This window comes from Chamaea fasciata, unplaced genomic scaffold (genome assembly GCF_029207755.1).
Source record: "Chamaea fasciata isolate MVZ Bird 193981 ecotype frontalis unplaced genomic scaffold, bChaFas1.0.hap1 SCAF_18, whole genome shotgun sequence".
In the NCBI taxonomy this organism is placed as follows: Eukaryota; Metazoa; Chordata; class Aves; order Passeriformes; family Sylviidae; genus Chamaea; species Chamaea fasciata.
In genome coordinates, this window is record NW_027094103.1 from 6,442,105 (window position 1) to 6,469,714 (window position 27,610).

General features: G+C 41.7%; 1 protein-coding gene and 1 long non-coding RNA gene across 3 annotated transcripts in view; both read right to left on the reverse strand.

Annotated features, from left to right (window-relative positions):
- GNB1L (G protein subunit beta 1 like) overlaps window positions 1-21,506 on the reverse strand; it is a 47,114-nt gene extending 25,608 nt beyond the window's left edge. For both annotated transcript variants that reach the window (XM_066199663.1, XM_066199662.1), the window contains exon 1: window positions 21,404-21,506. The gene's annotated coding sequence lies outside the window, so the exon portion shown is untranslated. The remainder of the gene's footprint in view (window positions 1-21,403) is intronic.
- A 4,724-nt stretch (window positions 21,507-26,230) lies between these two features.
- On the reverse strand, window positions 26,231-26,978 carry LOC136298871 (uncharacterized). Its single transcript, XR_010723399.1, has 2 exons — window positions 26,846-26,978; window positions 26,231-26,673 (listed from the first exon to the last, which is right to left on the reverse strand). It is a non-coding gene; the product is annotated as an uncharacterized lncRNA (long non-coding RNA).
- Between the last annotated feature and the right edge of the window lie 632 nt (window positions 26,979-27,610).

Sequence of the window (27,610 nt, forward strand, 5' to 3'; positions counted from 1 at the left end):
GTAAAAGAGCTTTTTCAGGTATAGGAGAAATAAATCTCCCTAGGCATGTCTGGCAAACTGATTTGGGACTGAAACCAGCAGGTGTGCAGACATAATTACTACTGCAAAATATCCAACACATCCAGGTGTGCTCACAAACAGATACATGAAATCCCTGTTATTTTTTGACAATTCCCAGTCAACCAGGTGCCACCCTCCCAAAGGAAAAATCAGAGAAAAGAATGAGTTGAGAAAGATGTGAATAAATTGTTCTTCCCCCTTTCCAGGCTTTTTCATTCACACAAAAGCCCTTTTTTAGCCTGCAGTTCTGTGCCTACCTGCACCCCCTGACAAACTCTGCTCTGTGTCACAGCACTGTGTGCTCCAGTGCATGAATGTGTTTAGGAAGTGGGTCTTGAGCTGCAACTGCAGAGGCAGTCAGTGCAAATAACAGACTCCTTCAAGTTAATAGTGCAATGCAAACGATTTTGTTTGTTCCATTACATTTGCAATCTCCACCATTAAAATTCAGCGCGCAGCCCTTGAAGTATGAGCTTTCCAAAAGCAACGTTCCCACGTTTCCAGCCTCCAACCACTGCAGACAATGAGGTTTCTCAGTGGTGAAACCACAAACTACTCTCAGCCCAAGCAACGCCCATCCAGGGCTGCTGGGACTGCCGTGGCCTCTCCTTGTGGCTCAACAGCCTCAACAGAGCCCGAGGGTCCCGGAGCGCCCGATCCCCCTCACTGAATTGTGCTAGAACACAGCGGCACTTGGAAATATCTTACACATCCCTGCTTGTCACAAAATGCTGCCTGGTTCTATGGCACTTCTCAGAAGCAGAGAAAGGGAATTTAGCGCTACAAGAACCCATTCAATCAGTAACATTTTCATACATCATTAAAACAGATGCCAGACAAATCCACGCAAGTGGAACGAGCTGAAGTTCACCTCATCTGACTGCAAAAGTCAAATTTTTATAGGTTATTGACTACAAATGGTCTGAAGGCAGGTATATGATTTGGTAAACAATTCTTCAGACATGTTGTGACAAATTTTTAAGCCCAGCTTTTAATTTTGCATGTACAAACCAAAAAATATCGGAACACACTGAAACAGGGAATTCAGCAATACAAAGAGATGTAGTGCGACTGAAGAAATCTCTTTGCACCCGAGGTGAAAAGCAACTCAGCTGTACAAAGAAACGCCTTTCTGGGTCCCGCAGCAAGGTAACACGCAAAACACTTAGGGAACAGTGAAAATCCCAAACAAAAAGCCAGGAAACCTGCTTTTCTGATTCTTACCCCAGCTGCCCGAAACACAGGATTTGTCTGTTGTGCGCAAAGACAGAAGCGTGCACTAGCAAAAGTAAAACCAGCAGAAGCTTGATCAAGAGATGTGGGAGTGCTACACAAACAGTTGCAAAGGTCAGAGCCCCAGAATATATGAAAATTCATTTGTCAGTCATATAACAATGCAGCTTTCAGTTTAAAACTCCCATTTCTATCTTCAGTGCTAAACTGAGATAGAAACTGTATTGTACTTCTAGACTTTCTTTAAAGTAAATTTAAATAATAATTTATTTCAAGTGGAAATTAGAAATCAGTAGAAATTTTTAAATCAAGAAATTGATGTCAAGCAGAAATAAGAATCAGTGGAAAATTTTGATATAACCAGTAAATGTACTAATAAAGTACTCTTAATTTTCAGCGGTAAGGACAACAAAATGCTTTCTTTTGAGTTGCTTATTTTTCATATTATTTTTTACTTATGACTGCCAAAGTAGAGATTAAGTAGAGCGATGTGTATCTGCAAGACTTTCTGACTTCAAAACCTAATTAATTATAATAACGATATTTAATTTAAAAAAAACCACAACAGCAGACTGGGAGCATTCATTAGTTTGTGCTTGCACTAGAAAACACCACATCCAAATACTGTAGACAGATTTCTATCTTGCTTGCAAAACTTGCTCGTCAGCGACACATCAATGTCAAAGAGAATGCGGTGATTTATATGACCTAGTTACAGAATCCTTCATTAGCTGATATCATAAACCTGTTGCCACACAGCCAACATTACAGCTGACAAGAGTCTTTCCTCTTCCAGGTTGGGAACACTAAATACTGTCAGAGCTTTCATTCTAAATAGTCACCAAATCATTTCTAATGACTAACAATGACTGCCTGCTCAGAAAAACACTTCACAAGTCTCAGTCTGAGAAGTGCGGAGAACCTCCATTTTCCACTGACTTCTAAGGGAAGTTAGGAGTTCATCTTTTCTCAGGAGATCCCCAAAATTACCTCCTCTCTTGACATTTAGACAATGAATGATGGAGGTTTCCACATTTTAATTGTATTAGTCAATGGACAGATAGCAAACAAAATTGCTTATCAGCAACTAGTGATATGCCAAGAAATCTTATGGGAGCAGGGGAGAAAATGACTAATAACCGTTATGCAATGCAACACATTTTTAATGATTTCCACTCAGATAATGGCTCCTCCCAGCATTAGCACCTTTTTTGTCTGTGAGCATTCCTTACCTGAAAAAGGCTAAACCACAATACATTAAGATTTTAAGTAATGAAACTTGCAAGAAAAATGTATGTAAATGTCAGTGTGTAACCTTCACAAATACTGAAACCCAGGCTTGTGTTGTGAGGTTCAATTTCAAATACTTCCATGTGCAGTTTTTTAAAAACTCACTGTACAACAATTACTTTCTATATGAAAACATAGTTTCAGCATGGGAACAAAACTAAGAATGATTATAATCATTTGAAAGACACTGAGTTAGCATATGGATCTCATTGCCACTTACACATTTTGGTCACTGGAACAAAAAGCTATTAATCAATATGTAAAAGCCATAAATTAACATAAACATTAATCATTCTAATACTCCCCCTGTGTCAGACTGATAATTTTTTTTCAGTCTTTCATTCTGACATATGTGCCTTCAGCTATCAGCTGGCTGACCTTTTTTAACACAATTAAACATTTTGGGCATTGCAAATCTTACTGAAGTAAACATTTTGGAGACAGACAAATATCATGGATGCATTTATGCCAAAAATATGGGGTCTGAAAATGTGAGAGCCCCTGCCTCTCATGTTATTGCACTAGTTTTTAATAAGGGAGCCTAAAATACAGCGTGAAATACAGTTGAAACAGATGAAATTCTAGTGTTTCATAAACAGGTTCAATTTGCAGACAACGGAAAAGACACCCATCTGTTTTACTTTCTGAAACCATTAATTGCTTGGAAAAGTGCAATGATGTAACTACAGCCAGCCTTGTTTGGAGAAAGAAAGCATAAAAGCCCACAGAAGTTCTACAACACACTCTGCATAAAATTACTGGGGACACAAAAGTCAACAAATGATTAATCACTTTGAAAAGTCGAATTTGAATATGCATTTATATATACAAAAAGTAAGTTCAAAAAAGGATTTATACAAGTCTCTCTTTACTGTAACATCAGACCTAGGATGAATTTAAGTTTGTACATGTGATAAATCATTGAACTCTAGCAGAAAATTGATGAGCCAAGGACCATCAAAAGACTGTTTTGAGTAGCCTCCAGTTCAGCCATGCATAGCAATCTGTCAGCCACGGGGCTCTGTCTGCCCATCCTCCTTAATTAGGGGTGCTGCATAGTGCAGCATCAGCCACAAATCTCTTGGTTCCAAGAGCTAATAATGTCCTCAGATAGCATGGGCTTAATTAAACGTCTTCCAGACATTTTTGCAGACATTCCGGCAATAATCTTGTTTGGTAACAAACTATTAAAAAGAATTGACAGAGAAGAAATATATCAAGTTGTTTCAGCAACTGAAGTTATTTAGGCCAGAATTATATGTCTGCAATTAAGGATTCTGTAACTCTGAGCAATTAAAATATCACTTTATTTGAAAACTAATTAATTCTAAACACATATTTTTCCCATGACAAACTTTTATGATTGTTTAATTTATTCCATTCTAATTACACTTTAATTAATCTACTCTTGTATAATATTATACTGTTATTCTGGCACTTGACCAATGAAGACAATAAATTGATTGCAGTTCCTTTGTGCAAGAGCAGAAACTGTCATGCCAGTTTCAACACCACGTTTATTTATTTGTCTGTTCTATTACTTTTCCTTTCCTCCCACAGGGCATAGGAACATGAAACACAGTACAAATCAGATGACATTTTGTCTCCTATACTTTCTTCTTCCAAGTATGAAGTATAACAAGAGTTTTCAGAATTAAGGAAAAGTATGTGACATGATATTACGTAACAAAATATAAGCAATGCTAAATTAAATTATACTTATAAAATACGCTGCTTATTAATGACTTATCAATTGATTCTGGACGTACAGGACTGTGTCCAGAGCTGCTAGAAGCTGAGCTATCTCCATGAACATTAGGGTCTGCTCAGGACCTGGCTTGATACAGTCAACAAAAAGGGAGAAAATTACCAAATCCCATTTTCATACCAATCTAAAAATTAAATTATCTTCCTAAGTTTAAAAGCCACTGCCTTTTAATTTTGCATCAAGTCACCTCAATTCAACTAAAACAAAAGTATATTAATTTTTTATTACTCTATAAATATTATATTTGGATTAAACTCTGATAAAAGAAATATATGCATATATTTTATTACACATGGAGTTAGTTGTATTTTATTTTGCTTTGGTCATACCTGAGGAAAAAATGACTGTTGTTTAGTCAGAAGTCTTCAATTTTTTTGGTTTTTTTATATGAACGTCCCTGAAGTTGGCAGTTCTCACTCATTTGTTAGGAGGAGATAGTGAGAAGTGACACTTTATGAAGACACAATGAAGCAATCTACTTTTCACGTACTTTTAAAACTTCAGCTGGCTGCATGCTTCCTTCTGCTTATGAAACATCCCCGTACTGTGTACGCCCCACCATGCCGTGCAGAGGTAGGCAATTAAATTAAACTACCCTGCAAGTTGAGCTCTGACAGTGCTTCCCAAAGTATTTCTTTTACTTTAATGACACAGTTTACATTTCATAGAATTAAAAACAGAAGTACAAAATATATTCACAAAATACATATTCATCAAAAGAAGAAAAAAGACTCTGCAATTAGCTGAACAGGCTACGTACTCCACCAGCATATGGTGGGAGATGCATTTATATCAGAATATTGTACATATTTCCTACTCCCATGTTTATATTGTCATTTGTTTCATAACAGTTAAAAATATATTCTAAAATTGCAAATAGCAAACAAGATAAATTGACATAAACACAGAAGTAATATTAAATAACCAAGGGAAATTCCTATTTAAGACCTGCTTGTATTTTGAAATCCGAATTTTGGCTCTGATCTGTGCTTGTCCAAACTATCAGATGATATTGGTGAGGCTGCTCAAACGAGGGAGGGTTTGCAGGGTCTGTTCATTACACCAGTATTTCATAAACCATTTTCTCCTAGGGAGCTTTCTGCTTCTGTGTAAACTTCAACACATCTCTGACACCAGTGTTATTCCATGCCCTTCTCTGGAGATGGAGAAGCTGTGGCAGGGACAGTAAGTGATCTCCCAAGGTGGCAGAGTCCCCAGAACTCCACTCACTGAATCCAGGCACAGACTGTCCCTTCCCAGGGACACTGAGATTCACATGCCATGTGGTATTTTCAGAAACAAAGCAATGTGGACAGTCGGTATGGTTTCATTAGATTAAAGCTTTAAATCCTTATTCAGATTAGAAAAATCTTCTCAAGGTCAGAAACAAACTGCAGTTCAGTAAAGACCATCACATTTGGTACTTAACACTTTACTTTCTCCAAGAACCCCTTCAGCATTGAAAAGAAAAAAAAAGATTTAGTGTTATGTACACCACTTTTAAATATATGACTCAAAATGACAGATTATTAAGTATTTTTATGTTATGAAATATCCACCAAAATTCAAGCTTAATTATTAATAGAATGTGTCAATTATCTACTAGGATTCCTGTTCTATACAGTGTAAGTATTTGGATAAGCCAAGTTATTGGAGAGCAACTTAGTCCAAGAATTCTAGTAGAGATCACTATAATTCCACTGCAAATACGAATGACATTTACAAAGCACATATTACCTGAATATCAAATGAAAAAAATTAATGTTTGTCTTAACAGTTTAGGCTAAGCTTACAGTTTAGACACAACAGTTCTTTCATGCCAGTTTGATCACATATATCTACATCGATTTTACATTAGCCTGTAGGATGCATCAAATGTTAAATATGCTCATCTCCAAGCATATGAGCATTTGCATATTTGATAAAAAACTGGTTCCACATTTAACAGGTAGAATACTGATGATGCTTAATTCCCAGTTTCTGGTACTGTTTCCTGTGTCTGTCATGTTCTGACCAATTAATTTCTCTATGTTTTAATGAGTATCACTAACTACTATTTAGCAAGTGGAGGGAAATTAACCCAAAGTTACAGACTGGAGTTGCAGTTTACACATTTAACTTCAAATTTCACTCCTCTCATTCACCATGAATTACTCCTGACCAAAAACGTAGTGAAAAATACAACACTGTTTCACTGCATTAATCTGAAACTTTGTACAATTCTGCCGTACCTGAACTTGAACTCCCAGCCTCTGAATTTGTGCTCAACAGCCCCCATTGTACTGCACTTTTATGCTGGCAGGAACTGAAGTGTCAATCTTTCATCAGATAATCAGATTATGTCATGTTCTGACCAAATTCATTAGGAAAACTTTTACCAACCCTATTATGTCAAACCAGAAAATCTAGATCAAAGTATAACCGATTTTACAGCACAATAAAACTGTTATAAATATTTAAACATTAATTAAATGGCCCCTTTTGTTAAAAGTAAATAAATAATTGATAGCTACCTCTGCTTATAAGTGCTATCGAATGCAACCATATTTATCGCATTTCTAAGAAAACCAGGTTCTATATATGGTGGAGAGCGTGGAGAAAAGCACTTAAAAGTCATTTGAGAAGATGGAAGGTGGCTAGACTTTTAAACCATTTGCCTAAAGTAAGTCACACTGAGTGCTCATTCTGGTGACAAACCATTAATCCCTCAATGTCTTTGTTAACTCCATTCACACGGGACAATTGTATCTACTTCTTGCAGATGTGCTGGATGGATGCTACATTCAAAAGGAGAGAAGAAATCCTCTTTAAGGAAATCCTCCATCATTCTCAGTAAATGCAATTGTATTGTAATATATTGTTTTCTTCCTGGAATACGCATGGTCTTGTCTCCTAAAAAGGTAAATAACTGTAATTAACTTCAGCAGATGTATTTTCTGCTTGTTGATCAGATATGAAATCTGCATATACCAAACACTGAATGAAAGAGTACTTACTACTTTCCCTTGTGTCCATTTCAGCTGGATAGCAAGCACAGCATAAGAAGGAATCAAAGAATTCATATTAATATAATTAACAGCAAGGAACCAATCTTAGACTAATCCATGAGCAGAAGCAGCAACAGAACAGTCATCAATACTGATTTCACATATTTTTCAGTACTACAATCAGATTCTCCATCTGTAACTCAAACTTTAGAAGTATGATAATTTACGGAAAGGAGATTAATTTAGCCATTTTGAGTCAAAGACTTATTTCATAGCTTCATCCCAAATCCTGTATATTGTTAGGATCCCTTTCCCCTTTGAAGACTTAGTGAATGATTGAAGCTTCTACTTTCTGAGAAACAGATAACACAAGACTAGTAATCTGACTCTAAGCCACTGGATAAAGGCAGTTTGTTTCCTCTTAGCCCATCTGTCAACACCTCTTCAGTAATTAGTCCTAATTATTACAAAGGGCTAGCCTCCCATTCGCATTATTAAATCAGAAATAGTATCATAGCCAGGTATCTTTCAACGCCTACCAGGCTGGCGACCTTCGATTTCATTGAATCTTCTATCAGTATCCGCCTTTGGAAGAGCCTCGGCAGTAATTTTAGCATCAGCTTCAAAGATGCAGATCCCACAGTGGAATTCCAGGGATGCATTCATATACACACCCACATCATGTGACAGAAGAGCAAGCAACACAATTGACCTTTGCATTGTTCTCTAAACTCCTGTGATATAAAACACACATTTCTATTTTACACAATGGAACTGGGTTTTGCCTGCGTGCTTCGAAGTGCTCCTTTGAACTAAATGCTGATAGGAAGAATAGTGAAACCATGTATAAAGATGAAGGTCAAATCTTTGTTAGGAAAACAATACGCCTCAAACTTTTTTTCAGACCAAGATAAATTTGCAAGGAGTAAACAGTAACTAAAAATATTCATAAATGTATTAAAGTGTGAAGATTTAAAAGGTTTCTTTTGTTTATTTTTGCCGTATAGCTGAAGTACTTCCCCAGAAAAGTGGAAAACAAAAGGATGATGACATCCAAATTCTCACAGAACCAAAGCTCAATTAACTGAGGCTTTAGTCAGACTGCTTTAAGCTCTTTATTTGCGTTAACATTTACTTCATTTAAACAAGAGAAAAGATATTTCTAAGAACCAAACACTCAATTTCTTTTGATTAAAAGCCAAATGTGTTTCCCAATCACACACCTGAGACCATGAGTGAGGATTTGTTTATGGTGGATTTCTCATCAACAGCAGAGCACCACCAGTTTCCACACACACAATGAGCCGACCTGAGATGCACTCAAACAGTTTATGGCTCATGTAAGTATCCCTGCTAAAGGCTTGTGCCCAGAGTACAGGAGCTACACATAATATTCAAAAGTCTCCATATGAACAAAGCCCATATTGTCTGATTAAAGCAAAAAATGTTTTTGTTAATATGCTTAATGTTACCAAGACAAAAAAAAGCATACAGATGACAATGTATTTTTACAAAAAACCCCACCCAAACACATATCAAAGAACTTTTCTGTGCCCTATATTAAAGTGAAATAGTGATTTCCCTCCCCCCCCCCCCCCCCCCTTCTTTGCAGATCTCCTCCAAATGCTACAGATGTAATAAAAGAGTGAGTTGCTACACAAGAAGCAGTAGCCTGAAGCCTATGTGAGAGTTGGGCAGGCACGGAAGGCTGTTGGGGAGGATTCTCCAAACTGCAGGGATGCCTCCCAGCTCTGAGGACTAGGAATAGGGACCATGACCCAGATTCTGGGTCCTTGATCTGTGGATATGGTTGGCCCTAAGTCCCTGTTGATTCATTGGCTCAACTTGGCCTACTTGGAGCTAGCACAAAGACATCTCAGTAGCACACAGTACTGGAGCATGAAGAAACTACTCTGATCCAGCTCCCCACATACTTGTCCTGCATACCTTCCTGCCAGAGTGCTCATGGCACCACACAGCTTCACTGCACCTGGATAGCTCTTCCCTTCTGAGATAACCAAAACTCACTGCCAAGAAAAATAAACACACAAACTTAAATCCATTTTCCAAGCTGTACATTTTCCAAACAAATGCCCTGTTAGTGACATGCACAGTAACAGGCATTTGACTATCAATGGATCAGACTTTAAAACACGTTAATATTTCAGGTATCAACAATATTTCAGGTATCAACAATTAACACACTAATAAAGATTTTTTTTCTTGATTATCCTTATGAGAATTCAATGCACTAACAATAAAACCCTTTCAAAGCAGAACATGGTGTGGTCCTGTATGGCAGAAAGAAATGCCCTGCACAGTGGAATGACCGGTCCCATCTGGCCTAGTACCCGACTTCCACCAGTGCCATGCTAACTAGAGATACTGTTCAGGAAAAAGACAGAAGCCTGGCTGCTTTTGAGGTCCCTTCCTCCAGCCCCCCAAAACCCCCATGCCCAATGCTGTTAGACGGCACAGCACTTCACTGCCTATTTGCAGTTCTGTTTCTGTCTATGAAATTGTCTGATCTCTTTTGAACCTGATGATATCTTTGCCTTTGCTACATACCATGGCAAAAAAATTCGCTACCTGGAGTTCCAGAAAATGAAGGACTGTTTTCTTTTCTTTGCTTTAAACCTGGTCTCCTACTACCTTCACTGAGTGTCCTCTAGTTCTTACATTGCAGGATTTGGAGTGCAACAGTTTCACATCTGGCTTTTTCATCACTTTCATGATTTTGTAAATCTCAACAATAAATTTCTCTCAGTCTTTCTCTAAACTGAAGAGTACCAGACTTTTCAGTCTCTAGACTGAAGAGTAGCAGACTTTTCAGTCTCTCTTCATATGACAGTTGTTTCATTTGCCCGAATTGTTTCAGTTGCCATTTTCTGCACCGTCTGCAACTCCACTAAATCTATCTGGAAAAGCAGAGAACTGAACAGAGTACTTCTGATATGAGTCCAGTGAGCTTTTCTTAGTAGCAGAGTGACATCCTTGATGAGATAAACCGTTACTAACATCAAAAGTCCCATGTTGCTTTCAAGAAAAAAGTTATTTCTTTCTACAAGAGAGACAATTCCAGCTAATACACCTGGCACAGGAAGTTATCTTTGTTCTCAATAGTTTGGGATTTCTCCTGCAGAGCAAGCCAACAGAGAAAAGACTAAGTGTAAGTGTACTGTCCAAGGATCCACATCCGGAAGAAATAGCATAATATTTGAACAGCACTTCCTGAAACACCTAGACTTCCTGGAATTAACAGTTAGAATCCCAGAGGAATTGATAATGTTCTTTAAAATCCAAGTCTAGCAGACTGCTGCCCAACACCACTGTGTACCTTTCAGGGAAGAATTTTAAAGGTCCTATCTGCTCTACATCAATGCTTGAGAACTCTGGTCCATTTTTATACCTATATGCCCTGTAGCTTCCCTTGCTGATGTGGGCCAAAATCCCTCTTATATATCATGCTAGGAGCTGCTTCTCTCCATTTCCAGCTACATGCATTTAAAGGCATATTTTACAGTATAACAAATCCTTCCCTATCTTAGGTTTACTTTGTATCGTGCAGAAATCTTGGAGTGGCAATGGGTTGCCTTGATTTCCATTTAATATCATTAACTTCCATGGAAGTAAAAGTGTTTGGGTCAAAGAGAGGCAGCAACTATAAAAGCATAAGTGCACAATGTAATCACAAAAGAAAACAGAAATCAGAGTCCAGCAGTAGGAACAAAAGGAAATAACTCTCTGTTCTAGCTGCATGAGCCACTCAAGCACTGAGGAGAACAGTGCTGACATCTCCCCGAGACCGTGCACGGCAGCACTGCAACGTAACCACAGCCTTGCCCTGGCCTCACTTTGGCCACCACGTGCCCAAGTCAAACTGGCAATGAGATGGATGGATCCCAGGGCCTTCACCTGACAGTTCTGCTCAAGTGCAGGGAGAAAGGTGAGGCCCCATGTCCCAGTGCAGTCCTCACAAGAATGAGGTCTGGGCTTCACAACATAGTTAACAAACAACCTCTGCAAAGCACATACTCATTTTTAGATACTGCAAATTAAAATGTTTTGTTGGAATGCACTTCTGCAGTTTCCGCAGCTCCCTCTAAGGTTCAAAATATTTACAAACATCAATACTTACACAAAGGTAGCACTTTTTCCACTAAACTAACACTGCTTTTAAAGAGATTACTCGCACAGAGAAGATGTTCAAACACATCGTCCACAGCCATGGCACATTAACTTACCAACTGACTTCAGCTCTCTCAAAAGAGAAGAGTCTTCATTATAATGTGTTGTGTATAAAACCAGACTACAGTTTAACCTGCAAGGTCTCTGGTATGTTCCTTTCGCAAATCTGCAAGTACTAGTTTCATGGAAGAAGTCTGTGCCAAAGTATATTATACCTACTATGGCAATAAATTCTTCATGGATGAGGTTTTACACATAAATTACCTTCATTTGCAGTCTCTGAATGCTCTTTTAAATTTTATGGGATAATATGAATTATGAGCACCCATGTATTTCTTGTAGCTATATTGTGAGACAGATTTTTTTCTACTACTTGCAAAAGATTATGCAAGTGAGTTATACTCTACACCTCTCTCCCTCCACCCTCACTGAACAAATGTAATAACACAAACCAGTCAGTTGCTTATGAGAAGTGCTTGGTCTGCTATAAAGATATATATGGATTAATTAGTCTAACTAGGATTAAATGTAAATCACATGGTTAAACAAAAGCATTAAATATATCAGAAAGGTTTTTTCTAAACCTTACAATCTTAGATTTCTTAACCTTGGTTATTTCTTGGTTATTTTTAGTTTAGTTATTAGGTACATATATGGTTCGGCAAAATAACTGTTTTTAAATAAACTGTACATTTAAAGAGCACAATTTATATTTATTTGAAGTTACCATTGTAATCTTTACAAAATTTGGCTGGGTTTCAGTGGCTGGGCTTTAGGTATTTTGCTGGTTCTGCTGGATTTCTAAAACCCGAGAGAACTGGGAATGGAACGAGTTCCATTCACTGTTATTATTAGTCTCTAGTAAACACTGTTGGTGACCCACTGGAGCCTAAATTCTAGCCATTCTTCATATATCTGTTGAAGACTGGGTGCTCTGGACTCAGTCCACATACAACATCTGCCTCAGAAGCAAGGTTCCAGGCTTCCACAGGAGCTCCAATTTCACGAATCACTAGGAACGTGAACTGGCAAACAGTACCTGGACCCAAATTCTACAAATGGCTCTAAATCCACTATCTGAAACAGTTCAGCAGTTTCAAAGGCTTCACAGGAACAGGATCAGTCATTTTTCCAAAATGACACATCCCTGGTCAGCTGTCCTGAATAGCACCTACTCAAAGCCACTGAACCTGAGAGGCCAAAGACAGCAGGAATGGTACACGTGGTGTGGGAACACTTGCCCTGCTCCCATGACAGTGGGCAAAGGATCAGGCAAGAAGGCTCATGACAAGATCAGACAAAAGTGAAAACACTGAATCATGTTAAAGTAATTACCAGAAAATAAGACTTCTGCAAAATATTTGCAATCAGCTCTCTGGAGCCTTCAGGCTCAGTCTTGCACTGGGCTGCCTGTAGCAGCACCACCCCAGGAGGCGCTCCAGGAAGAGCGGGTGACTCAGTCGCAGTTCCTCCCTGGCTCCTTCCTCCCGCATGGCACAACAAATAACTGCACCCTGTCCCACTGCAGCGCTCCCACGTTCCTGCCAGCCAGCCTGACAGCACGGAAAGCCACAGCCCTGCTCCCCCTGCCTGCCCTGCTGCTGGGACGGGGAGGGCACGCACACCCCACTGTCTCACCTCTCCCATCTCCCCACAGCCAGAACTGCTGTCTAAAGCGCCCATACGGGACACATTTACTTCTCACTACTGCCCTGGGGTGCTACTAGGAACAGGAATAATCTAGCATGGAGATAGCATCAGCATGAAAGAGAAGAGAATCCTAGTTAGGAAGAACACATGTCGTCACTAGATAATGATAACCACATTTAATGGGCACAAGCACGAAGGCATGAATTTCAGAGATTTCCCCTTGTTTTAAAAAGTAAGGGCTTATTATAAAAATGCCAAATTACACCATCAGGCACTATATAATATTTATGATAAAAAAATCTCTATAATTAAATGCTATGTGCTGAATTCAATTATTTAGCAGTGGAGCAATAAAATAAGCAAATACCTTTAAAATGTTATTTTCATAGAGAAATCTCAGAATACAAAAGTAGATAAAAAAATTACCTGTCAGGACCTTAGATATCCCACGGCAAGATTTAAGCTGCAAGGATTCTCAGATCCTTTTTTTTTTTTTTTTTTGCTGCGAGCTTACAGTGGAGTTTATGGGAAAAGAGTGAATTCCTGCCCTGACTGGGTTAATTATGATGCCACCTTAGAACTAGACACTTGGGAAAAACAAAGGTGTATATAGAGGCTAAAAATAGTGAAGATCTGAAGCAGCAAGGCACAATCCACAAGGGGCCATGTCTGCACATGCCCCTCTGCTGAAGGACCTAGGCTGTGTTCATTAGCGTTGGAAAACCTTGCAAGACTATATTAAAAAATATTTAAAATTGAAAAAAACCAGTTCCAAAACATAACCTTTCTTGAGAAATAGCATCCAAATCACTAGAAATAAAGGGCATTCCCATATACTCTCAATAATCTATCTGTCATAGACAAGAGAAAAAAGGCTTCCACATTAAATACTACTAATTCTATTCTGGGGCTAAGTCACACTCCTGGACGAATGGTGATAAAAACAGCCAGCAAGCAGGAGTGAAGCTGTGGCAAAGCAGGTGCTGCACTGTCCTCAGGCAGGGTGCAGTGCACACTGTCCTGACCAGGGACAGGACTCTGTCAGCCAATGACATGGAAGTGGCCATGCCACCTTCTTTTCTTTTGGGTGTAACTGATGTTACATCAAGGAAAGACCTCCAGCACAGCTCCAAATTTGCAAGGCTCAAGTGCTGTCAGTGTGCCAGACTCACCATTACAGGGCAAAATAATGGATGGATGTGGAGTTTCTAGACTGCCTTCACTCCAGCTGCTACCTTGCAGAAGCTGGGATGGATGATACTCAAAAATTCTTCACATTCGGCATTACATTAAGAATTCTTCTGTCAAAAAATAAGAACGCAGCCCACTTCCATTCATGTTTATGACAAACTTTTGCTTTTCTTGATAGATTTTCAGCTAAACAAAAATTGAGCTAGAGATGTCCAGTTCAAACTAAATGTCCTATAAACTAAATATGGCTGATTATTCCTTGCTTCCTTACATCCTTCTTGTTCACCAAGAACAAAACAAAAGTTGTTGATGAACACCTTTTAAAGCAAGAATAATGACCATTCCCAACCCCACAGTTTCGTTTTTATTGCAAATTAAACAACACCGAAGGTCTCCCATTAGCTTCAGAGCCTGGGAGGGAGTGGGAAGAATGATGTGTTACACTGAAGTGGAGGAAGTACATACGCCAACTGGAAAAACGGACTATAAAAAGCTTTTCTTACACAAACACGAGGAAGCAACCAACACCCTCAATTGTTGAAGTGAAAGGAGGGAGGCCCTAAACACGGTACTAGAAAAAAAATAAAATTAAAAAAGTCCTGCAATGTGTCACATATCCCAATTACTCTCAGATTTGAGAGCCTGGTTCCATAAGGTCCAACTGTTACCAAGAGCAAAAGAGCACAAATGCTGTGGAACTGCAGCAGGCTGGAGACCCTCCTGCTCACACCAGCACTTGGTTTTTTGGCACAGCACTATGGACTCTCTCCCTCTCTGCAACCTACTGCAAGGTGGGTGAGGAGCCCTCTGCACCTGGAACAAGGGATCAGAGTGCAAAAGCAGGCAAGGGTGCTGCACTGCAGGAAAGGTGATGCCACCAGGGCAACCACTTCTGCTCCAAGAGCCTTTCCTAACCAGCGGCATCTCCAGCTGCACGTCAGGAACGGATCCCCTCCAGTCAACACAGGAACATGTTTCACCCAGCTCAGATCGAGTGTGGCACACAGGGGCAAGAATTCAAAGCACAGCTTCAGAAGGTCAAACAAGCTCAGTACAGAAGAGAAGATTTATTAGAATAAATAGCTAAATACTGGCAGGATAGAGATACAAATTCTAACAAGGCAGACTGAAGAAAAAGGAAGTTGGCCACACTGACTTTGACTCCTTTGGAGAGACTGCTGCCTGGGCCTCTGCACTAGGCAACACTCAGTTGGAACAGCCATCCCCGATACTTCATGCACTTCCGTGCCCCAAGAAGCAGTCCCATACAGCACAGTATTCTGACCCCAAGCTGCATAAAGCCTCTAAGAGAGACACAACCAAAAGAGAGCTCCCATGATGATCTTCTGCCACTTGGGCAGTCTCGCATTTTTCCATTAAGGTCATTTTCCTTGTCCATGAACATATACTGACTCATGGCATTCAGCAAAGTCATAACCCTCTAGTTACAGAGCTTGAACTTGTCAACAATTACTTAGTGAGTGTAATGGAGCTAGGTCAGAACGCAGAAACACAATCCAGTGATTCTACTAGTCCTTTCAAAATCATTCCTTCCCCAGCAGCCACTGTGTGAAATGACATTGACAATAAAGGTTTGGCTATGCAATGAACCTGTAGCTTCAAACTCATTTCACTCAGAAATTTCTTACATGGTTTTGAATATCTACCACTTGTAAATGACTACAAATCAAAACCAGAGACATCATCACACAATATTCAAGGGGAAGCAGATGGCCCACATTCTCTCCTGCCCCCAGAACACGTCAAGTTGTTTTGGAATTTTTGAAAATAACAAGAAACACACTAAACAATACAGACCAACCCATCTGAGATAAAACTGCAGTCTTCTTCCCCTGCTGCTTACTTAGGGAAGCTGTTATCATTGCTTTGCCCAGAACACACAGACAGCAACACGGCTCAGCACTTCAAACACCAGGAGAGTCAACACAGGAGAAACCAGCCTGCTTTGTCCCTGGCATTAATGGTCAATGCAAAACAGGATACTGGACTCTTGAATACATTTTCTTTATTCTGCAGAAGGCACACAAAGGGGTTCTGATAGGTCATTTTCCCTCCTGATTTCTAACTGAGAATCCATGGCTTTACAGAGGTCTGCTCAGACATGGCTCTGAGGAACCTCATTCCTAGTTGGCTCCTGTTCTCCCACCTTTATGTCTGTGCTCCCTTTATCTCATTGTCTCATTGCATTTGTGGGTGGCTGCTGTTGTTTTATTCACATTGTGTCCATGGGTCTCTCCACAGCTCACATTCTGTACACTTCAAGTACTTAACAAATCTTGTTTGCAGCTCTAATTTTCCCACCTCCTAACACTGACTAGGACAGTTCTGCTCTCAAATAGTCTCACTGCTTTCTCACAGCAAAACTGGCACTGTGGACTGCCAATGACTCCTAACAATTCGTTTCTATGTGCACAGCAACATACAATTCTACAACGCGAGCTAAGAAAAAATAATCCTCAAATCTTACACAATTCTCCTGTTTCTAGAGGTCGAGAAGTTCCTTTCTTGATATTCAAACTCAAATGCTGATGATAGAAACTAGCATTTTAAGAAGAGGCAAGCAGAAATTTCTCATCAACTGAACAAGTTGTGCTGTGCTTCTGGGCGCACATTACAGTATCTCTTTCGCATCACACCTACTCTACTAAATATACAAAACACAGCCCAAGTGATAGTTTTGTCAGCCACCAGCTAATCAAATGAAAAATTATTAGGTTTAGAAAAATAATAAAAGCAGAAGCCAGCTGTGCATTTGTTGGATGAAAATCCCAGTGTCTCCCATGTTAGTTCATATGTATTTCAATTTCTGGGAAGAAAATAATGGGAGTTTCTCCACCCTTTCTCATGTGAGCCATAAAACAGATTTATTACCTAGGATATATTCTGTGTTTTCTCCTGAGGAAAAAAGAAAGTGGTGGAACAAGTTCATTTTTTTCCCTTCTAAAACAAGGATTTTCTTTATAATAAACACAGAGCTTAATTTTGGTATCATATGGCCCTTCTATTTAATGCTCTGGTCACACTTTTTGCCTTTCTAAATCTTGAATTGTTGCATTTTCATTTCAGTGGGGAATCTACAGCTGCTCCAGCTGTCCGAGTGTGAAAAGTCTGTCCTAAGATTCCTATCTGGTGTTTTAAAGAAAAATCCTTCCCTCCTCTAAATCAAAGAAATTTAGCATCTACTGAAAAACTATGGAATAACTAAAACAAAAAGCAAAGCTAAACATTAGTCTATGTTTCTTTTTCAAATAGTTCTTGCTCAGCTTTACCTTCCAGTCAACTGTCACCCAGCGGCTCTGGGAAACTCAGGCTGCAGACCCCGAGGTTTAGGACAGGGTTGCATCTCATCTGGGAAGGTTTTCCTGTACAAACAACTATTTTTTTACTGCAATGGTCACCTTATGACCTTTAAAAATAAATCATGAGAAAGAAGATTTGCTGACTAAAAGATTTTTTTTTCTCCTAAAACTCTTTAATTTGCTCACAGTATGGTGTTATAGTTCTAAAGACCTGTGCTGGTAAATCCATTTGGTGAAAAGGTAACTTCCTCTGGAACTTACACTTTTGAGATGCAGAAGAGACTGATTCCTATTTTAAACGCTTCTGAACCATTATATAGCCTGGATTCCCCAGTTTAGTGGTCTGGAAACCTTCAAGGCTAAGATATCCCTTTTTAAAATGACATCTAGTAACATGGCTTTTTAAAGTAAATCTGTTGACTCTGATATTTGTAACCTAAATGTGTTCTGCAGTGTCCCACTGCTAAGCAGCATCTCTTGTTTAATGAGTCACTTTCCTCAGCATGGCCAAGCTGACAGCTCTCAAAGTTTCACTTCTTCCAAATAATCCCATGATAGATGAGCGTTTACACCAAGTCATAAATGCCAGTGAGACAATTTTTGAAATGACGAGCTATGCCATCATTAGCTGCATATAATTAAAATGTACCATAGGAAGTGCATTCATTACAGTTGTGAAATTATTTTATTGCTTATGAAAAGAAAAGAAAGAAAGCAATTTTAATGATATGATTGTGCCAGGACAGAGCTTAAAAGGAAGCTGGCTTGCTTGGGCAAAAAATTGTGAAAAGAATTGGGGTTTTTTAAGATTAGTTTCATTCTCATTGTTTTGTGATCACTTACACTGCTCCACAGAGACCAGCAATTTGGAAACTAAAACTCCAGTAGCTGAAGAGTTTTCAACCTATTACTAATTTGAAATCCTATATTTGTACTACCAAGTATATTCTAGTGCAGTCAAACTGCATTCTTACAAAGAGAGCACAAATGCATCCACACAGATTTCTGGGGAGGAAAACACTTACTGCACTAGAATTACCTTTTCCCTTTATAAAGACAAACAAACACAACAAACATGTAACACTGTCTTGAGATTCCAAGTTTGTTTGATAAAAGAAAACTATCAGCATTACAATTCAAAAAGGGTCTCCAAAAAGCAAAGTTCAACCTTCTTTTTAATTAAGTTTGTCTTCACAAAGCCAGAAATAGCACTAGCATGCATCTATAATCCAGCTGCAACAATACAATTTATTACAGAAGGGCAGTCAGAGCAGCTGTTTTTCCCCAATGAAGACAATGCTTCATAGAATATTATTCTGAAAAATCAGAATCTTCAGGGTTAAATTTCCCATATGAGCTAATTAGCAATGACTGGTTTACAGTTACTACTGATCCAATGAAACAGGACATTGTTATGGCTGAGCTTGCAGAGAAATAGTACTCAAATTAAAAATAAGACCTATGCAAACACAAAGCATAATACAGCCTGATGTACTTCGTGGTAGAGAGCCAAAAAATGTGTCTCTTTAGAATGTAAGAACAAACACGGGTCAGTAATTCAACAGCTCTTTGCAAAAAGAAACTCTCAGTATTTTAAAATGCTCAGAAAAGGCATAAATGTACATAGTCAACAGATCTGCTCCCTAAACACCTTACAATCCCAACACTGTCATTCCAGTGCTTAAAAATAAGTCTCTACATCAATTAACCAAAATCAGACAATCTATCTGATATTAGAAACCAGCATCTATTCCAGTGCATGCACCAACATAATTTCCATCTGCAGAATCTGTATAACTGATAATCACACATCCAAGCCAGAACAAACAGAGTTAGAGTTGCTGATCACAGGGTATTTTTAAAACAAGAAAAAACTAGGTTACCTGTAAATCAATAAAAACATTAACAGGAATCATTGAAAAACAAGAAGCTGCTCCAGTAGCTTTTAAAAAATCTAGTAATTTAGTTACAAATAAAATTTTAAAAAATTCTTTATACTTCTTGTAACTTAGGCAGAGAGGACACATTTTTTATGACATTTCCTAGTCACAGAGCCCTCTCTAAAAGCTTCGCGGAAATGCTGCTAAAATTGGGGGTTTACTGGAAGGAGCATCGGAAGGATGACAGGTCATAAAGAGACTGTGCTAAAAAGCGTGGCAAAATGCTCCTCAAAACAATTCCCAGAGGAAAAAGTTACACACATATTTCCCTCTCGTGTGCTCCGTTTTTTTTCCAGAGCACACACGACGCTTGCTTTTTACCTTTTTCATTTCAAAATGAAGCTGCTGAATCTGGAACCGGGATTGTTTCCTACGCTAAACTGGCATTTAAAGAAGTTGTGCAAAGCCTTTTCCTTGTTTCAAACAACCAGCACTGCTGAGGAGAAAACCAAAAGAAGGCCGATGCCGGAGCTCTGTGCGCAGATGTGCCCCGGGCGCTGCGCTCCGAACGCGGCCGCGCTGCCCGCGCCGTGACGGGCGCTGCCGCCAGAGGGCGACAGCGAGCGGGACCGTCACAGCTAGAGCTCTGACCAGTTGATAAATGCATCATTTTTTATTTTACCATACTGTACTTGACAATAATATGTTGTCTTTTGTAAATGATCCCAAATGAAAGGCTTTAAAGCACTTTTAGGTGTTCCTGAGGACTGCCACTACTCTTTGGCAAATGGTGGGGAGAGACCCTCCCAAGGCCATGCCTTCCTTGGACAGAACTGTGTTCAGTGCTCAGCCAATGCTGTCCCTGCCTTACCCACGTCTGCTCAAACAGTGTCTATGTCGCTTAAATACCCAAAGAATACTTACTTCTGTTGGTTATAAAAGTACTGGGATTATTATGGAGAGTTGTAAAATTCAGTACATCAGAACTGTGCGCTCTGTTACCACTAGGTTTGGTGCTGATATTGATGTCTGATGGGGTGTACCCTGAACTCAAGGCACACACACACTGTATCACTGCTGCCACAGGAGCTCCTGCACACACTGTCCAGGCAAACTGCTGCAGAGCATCAGGAAGATGCAGACCCTAATCAAAACATCACCTTTTTCGAGCAGATGCCTCACGTCAGCCTCAGATGCGACATCTGCCTCACCGTGCCAACTTGAGCTTCTTCCCACCCTCGCTGGAGTGGGGCTCTGCAGGGCCATGAGTGGCTATGCGGGGCCTTGCGGGACTCTGAGGGTCCGTGCAGAGCTCTGAGAGGCTGCGCCGGGCTCTTGAGGGGCCGTGAGGGCCTTTGGGGCCATGAGGGGCTTTGGGGCCATGAGGGGATCTGGAGCCGTGAGTGGTTGTGGGGAGTTGTGAGGGGATGTCCCAGGCTGTGCAGGGCCCTGAGGGTCTGTGAGGGGCGTGGGGGTCAGGAGGTGATCTGGAGCCGTGAATGGCCCTGAGGGGCTGTGAGGAGCTCTGGGGCCATGAGTGGCCCTGAGGGGCTGTGAGGAGCTCTGGGGCCATGAGTGGCTCTGAGGGGCTCTGAGGGGCCGCGCGCCGCGGGCGCTGAGTGACGTTGCCCGGTCGCGCGCCCCGCACGCGGACGCCGAGCCTCCACCGCGCCGTTGCCGTGGCGACGCCCCGCGCGTGCGCACAGCGCGGCCGCCTCCTCGGCCCGTGAGGCGGCGCCGCGCCGGTGACAGCGGAGCCCTCCCAGCCCGATCCGGCCCCGCCGCCACCGCTGTGGCCGAGTGCGGGGTCCCCCCATCCTCCCTCCCCCTGCTCACCGAGCACCCTTCCGCCCGGCAGGGCCGGTGCGTGATAGCGATTATTCGGCGATCCCCGCGGGAACCGGACGGACAAGGAGGAACACCGAGCCTCGCACGTGACGTCACGGGGCCGGCGGGAGGCGCGCACGCGCTGTCGGTCCCGGCCCGTCGGGGCCCAGGAGCCGCCGGCACCGAGCGCCGCGCAGCTCGGCGGGTTCCGTCCGGTCCGCCCGCTCGCAGCGCCGGCGGCAGCACCGGCACCGGCACCGGCACCGGCAGGCAGCATAGCCCCGCTCCGACGGCCCTGCGAGGGGCTTGGCGCCTGTCCGCTTCCTCACGCCCTGTAACCGGGAGGACCCGGCCTTCAGCGGGAGCCGGAGCGTGTCACTGCTCCGTGGAGCCAGACACGAGCTCTGAACCAGCCGGGAAGGGCTGGCCCGGGGCGCTGGTGCCGGGCTGTCGCTGTCACCAGTCGGGGTGACTCGGGCGATTCCCCACAGCTGGTTTGGGAAGGCCCATCGCGGGGGGTGCACACTGGGCTCTGGTTTGGGCTCTCTGCTTGCACAGCATACATTTATCAGGTGCTCTGCATGGGGTTGTCGCATTCCTGAAGTCATTTGGCTCCTCCAGGAGCCACTGTGAACTTGGGTTTGTTGTGGGATAAAGACCCAGTTCTTTCAGCGCAACACAGCCGTACAAAGTTTCCCAGGTCTTGCGGGAGAGCTTCCTTAGAGAAAAAAAGTTGCCTCCTGAAATGGTTCCCAATGGAAGTTACTGGTTAGGTGTCACAACTGAACTGAATCAGGCAACAGTTAAATATCCCTGGGTATATTGTCAGAACAAAAGTGCTCTGGGATTGAAATTGTACCCAGGTGCTGTACCCATCCACCCTGAGCAGGATGCTGGGAAGCGCAGTGCAGACGTAGACAATGACAGCACTGCAGGGATGTACTCTTCCCCCTTTCACAGGCCCCTCTTACTCTCCCCAGCCACACCAAGACTTGCTCAAGGAAAGCAAATAAACCATCATTTGCTTGTGTCACCTGTCTAGGAGTTAAAAGCTGTGTCATTTAATGTAGTTTTTCAGGAATCTGTCCTCCTCTAATTCCAGCCAGAAACCTTAGTACTTCATAAAACATGCTTTTCAGTTTTCCTGCCATTTTTGCCTAAAGAGCCAGTGTCTTTCAAAGCTAAACTAAATCTAGAGCTGTTAAATGAGTGCTGTTCTGTTCCACTTCTACAGATGCAAACAAAGGCATGAAGATTTTTTGTGAGTTCGGGAAGGTAAATCTGGAGCTTGCTTTTCTACTCATATCAAGTTTCTCATCAGTAGGAACACTGATTCCAAAACCCTTGCTCTAAAGGGCTTTAAATGGCATTTGGTGGTTATGAGAACACACTACACTGGGGAGGTTGTGCCTCTCATTAGGAGGCATGTCCTGAGCACAGATACATACATTCTGTATTGTATAATGCACAAGTACAGCCCCATATTTTCCTGTATGTTTTGCTGAAATGATTTGAATTAAGAGATTTAGAGCAGCAGACCATTGCTAAAAATTGCTGTGTAAAATGGAACCACATGTGCAGTACACTTCACGTCTTTAATTTGTTAGGGGCTAAATGTTTATTGATATATGGTACAGTCAATATGAAATACCCCTTTCACAATGCAAGGATAGTGAGTTGTATGGCAAGATAAGGTGGTTACCAGAATTCAGGAATGACAGAATCCAATTAATTTAACATGAATTAATGCAAGATCAAATTTATTACAGTTGGATGCAGTTTGTAATTGAAAGTTCCATTACAGCAGGTTTTTACATGTTATCTCCTATCAGTAAGAGATCTCAAAAGAGCAAATCCTCTATTTTGAACAGCAGCAATGTGTTTATTATATCATAAATAACTCTTTCCTTACATGTTTGCTGTGAGGTACTTCAGGTCCCAAGAGCCCAGCTGTGCACAAGGGGCTGTGCTCTTGCTTTTTCTCACAAGGGGCCATGACTGAGCTTAAAGAGAAATCTGGGTTTCATCTTTGACCGCTTTGCTGGGCTGCCCCTCCCTTGATACTTGTTCGTGCCTTCTCCTATTTTCCACTCTTCTGGGTGATCACCCCTCTTTGTTTTTTGGGTGGGAGGGGTGAAATCAGCCCTCTAGTCAAATAAACCTTTCAACCTCCTAACTTCAAAATAAACACTTTTATTGTGGACAGTCCAAGCTCCTTAGGCAAAGCTTTAGGTCTCAAATCCAAAAGATACACTGTGTCCTTTTAATAATTTCATAGTGGAAACTCACTATTTGCCCATTCCTGTGGTGTTATGGAGGTTTTCAATGATTCTGGTTTAGGTTTCGGGATTAGGTGAAACCAGAGTGCCTTAAACCTCTTTAGAGGTTTGGGATTAGGTCTGTATCAGGCCTAATACAGCCTTTCTGTGCAAGGCTAAATTAAATGGCAGGAATATTTGTTGTGCACTGATTCACAGGTGTTTGGCAAAATACCAGAAAACATAAAGGAACCACTGGAAGAATCATGAAGGCAAAGCCATCGAAACATGAGTATTAGCTAAGTACTGAGGTATCACTTGCAACTGTGGGGTCTTTCAGACTGCTTTTAAGTGATTTTAAGCATGGATATCATTTTTATGTGTCTCTTTCACATGAGTGCAAGTTAATTGAAGATCTGTCGTGCAAATGGATCATGGATTTTATTTGGGTATTACATTCTGGTAATTTCTGCCTGTTTTATAGCAAATGTATATTAAAGTTCATCAAACAGCTGATATCACTGAAACTCTATTGTTTTATTGTACACATAAATTCTACTCCTTCTCTGGAGCAGCATTGGCCTGACAGAATATGCTAGGTCACGAGGAGAAAAATGCAATAGATTTATGCCTACCATTAAAACACTGGCCTGTCTGGCCCAGGAGGCAGAGGCATTTGCCTCACTGATGACCATGGACTAACCGGAGGAACTAATTTCATTGTTTAGGCTGTCTACTGTGAGGCTTTTCAGCACTTTTCCCTCACTTTGTCTCTGGTAGGACCATTTCTCCTCTGTGTGCTCAGTTCTGTAGTTGGCAACATATGCAAGGCCTGACTCCCTGGCCATCCCTGAGGTACTGTCTCAGCTGAGCAGATTCCATGAAGCAGAAATGCAGCTCATTGCTGCAGTGTCAGGATCTCTGCAAACTGCAGCAGCTGGTTTGGCTGCATTTGTAGGGAAAAGCCGATGCTGGGTTCAGCAAAGGCTGAGCCTGGCATCAACAGAAGCCAGGGATGGGAAGGCAAAGCAGATTGCCCAATGGTTCATTTCCTACAGCTGCCCAAAATCAGTCACTACCTGAGCAGAACTATCTCTTCACACTAAAGTATTCCCTTCACGGATTTTGTGCCTGTCCGCCCTTTACAGAAAAGGGTAGTTTGACTGCATTTATCTCCCTAGTTAAACAGATTTTAGCTTTGCTTGTAGGCTTGCCTGTATTTAGAAAGTTAACTGCATCTCAAGAATTGCAGAGCTTCTCTGGAGGTTTTTGCCATACCAACAATGAGTTCTCTTGCAGCAAGCTTTTTTTTTTGCATTCCTATGGCAAGTGTTCTGATCAGCAGTGCATACAGCCAGGTCCTGTTTTCTCATGTCTGCTTGCAAAAGCAAAACAGAAGTAATTAAATCAAGTTTAACAAGAGTATGTCCCCTCTAATCAGATGAACTGTAAAATAAGAGGGAGGCTAACTAGAAGGATTTAATAATCTTAGAATCTGTAGAAAACATTATTTACGGCTTAAGAGCTACATAAGTCTTGAGCTTTAAATGTAAGTTCTTTCCTTCTTTAATGGTGCATGTAAGGAAGAGCAAGAGAGAAATGTTCCAGTCAAGGACAAAATCATAAAATAATGAGCAGAAGAAGAATGAACTGAAAGTATTAGGGGCCAGGGGAGGCTGAGTGGGAGTTTGTCTTCATACATGATTGATCTAAACTTGAAAAGGAAAAAAATAAAAGACTCCTCATCTTTAAACAAGATGGTTATTTGAACATAAATAAGAGTCTCATGTCAAATATGCTGCTATTTCCAATGGAGTCTTTTCACTACAAAACCACAACATTCTCAGCCCTAATCTCCTCAGATAAAACAATACGGCTGGTGGCCGTGAATCAGCACTTTGAAACCAACCTCTGGAAACAGCAACACGTTCAGGGTGAAGAGAAATGGAGGAGACAAAGAGCTGCTGTTTATGGATCTTTGCAAAGTGAGGCCCCACCTTGCTTGCTTGGAAACGTGCTGTAACACCAGGGAATTGTTTCTTTTCGGGTGGGAAGCCCAGCTCAGCACGGCCAGTCCAGGGGACTGGGGCTATTGATGTTTCTGTGAGTTTGGTCCCACACCAGGCTGAACTGTCACTGGAATCTGCAGCAGTGAAATGCCAAAATCCTCCTGGATGCTTGAGCCTTGAGGTTGTGTGAGAACAAACAGCTGGGCTCTCTCTGCCAAAATGAGCACTCCTCGTTTCCCAACATGTTCGCAGCCACATGGTGATGTCCCCTCGCTTGTACTGACCCCAGCACTCCTCTGAGCAGCATCAGGACTGATGCAAGGCAGGAGCAAGGTGCCAGGAAAGGAGAGGGCCTGGGAGGGAGAGCAGTCACACTGGAAGAGACCTCCCCTGAGCAGTGCACCGAAAGGAGCAGGCCAGCCAGGACACAGAGGTTTCCATCCAGAAAATGACATCTCACCTTAAGCAGGAAGCTCATTTCCCTCCAGAGTCAGTGAGGAAAAGCAGGCTATTAACCACGTAGGAACATCCCCCCCACCTTTTTTTTCTCATTCCACCGTTTCCTAACATAACACACTTAAACAACAAGCTTTGAAACCCAGAAATGCCATCCCAAGGGAAGTGGGAGAAGACTTTGGTCTCAGCACAGACCCCCAGCTGTTCTCTGACTGGAAGGACCTTGCACTGGCAGTGGGGGATGTCCTATGGCAGTAAGACTTGGAGCAGGATCAAATGAGGAAACACCGTGGCATTTGCACTTTCATGTGGGTTTTAGGGGCACTGTCCGTAACTCAGAAAAAGTCCTGATCTTCTTGAGCCCCTCTCAGAAAAAAAAGGTAATTAACTGGGCATTCTTCTCCTCAAAGAGATCACTGTAAAATAGCCTTTGGACATGGTCTGGAGGCATCAGCTGCACAACCTCCCCATCAGTGCTGCACTTCCAGCAAAGCTCCTGAGGCAGGGCTCAGATGAGAGAGATGTTGACAGGATGCCAAATCCTTACCCTCTGGAACTAGACAGAAAAGAGAACCAAATGGCAAACCTGTATCTGTGTCCAGCTGCAAAAGCCCAAGCTTCAGTAAGTCTGAAAAAAACCTTTGATCCAAACATTCCCAGTTTTTAGGGATTCCAAACTCGAGTGAAAACACAGCAGTTTCACCCTAGCCTGAAACATAGCCTCACACCTTTGATTTCTGAGGAGAGATCATTTTTCTTGGGGTGAGGCACGTGGACAGCAACAGATCCCTCATGTCTGGTTCAGACAGGCCAACCAAAAGGCTTAAGTGGACACACACAGAACCAGCAGCATGTGATGGGATTTAGTGCAAGGAAATCAAACTCTCTGCCCCACCTCCTGGGCTTATCCTTTAAAGACCAGTCCTGTGCTCACAGCTGGAGTTTATGTGAGTCCTGCCTTATTAATTAACTGAAGCCAGTGCCTTTTCCCCCTGAATTCCAACAGAAGCAATTAGAAAGCAGATACTTCACACATAACAGCTGGTTCATTTAACCCCCTGCTCATGCTATTGTCTCCCCTCCCCCAGCCAGCTCACACCCCCCTTTTCCATCCTTTCATGTAATGGAGACAGACAGCAAAATCAAGGTGGCTAAAGCAGAGGCAGCAGACAATAACCATATTCTTAATAAAATCATCTAATGTAATGCTGAAAGCAGAGGATTGTAGTTGGGGCCACAGTTCTGAGCAGGGAATCATAACCACCTTCCAGATGGGAAAAGGAGCTTTGGCTGTCTACGGTGTCCTCCTCAAAAGGGGATCTGTATCAAAGTAGCAGCATATTTTCTTCACTGAAGGCTGTTGATGTCATTAGAGCAAGTCTCATTTTTATTTAAGACCAGAGTTAAGAGTCACATAAAATTGGCACAGGTGAAGGCACCAGGCCCATTAAGTTGTGCAATGTGACTCTCTGGGAACTTTGTGAATGTTCATG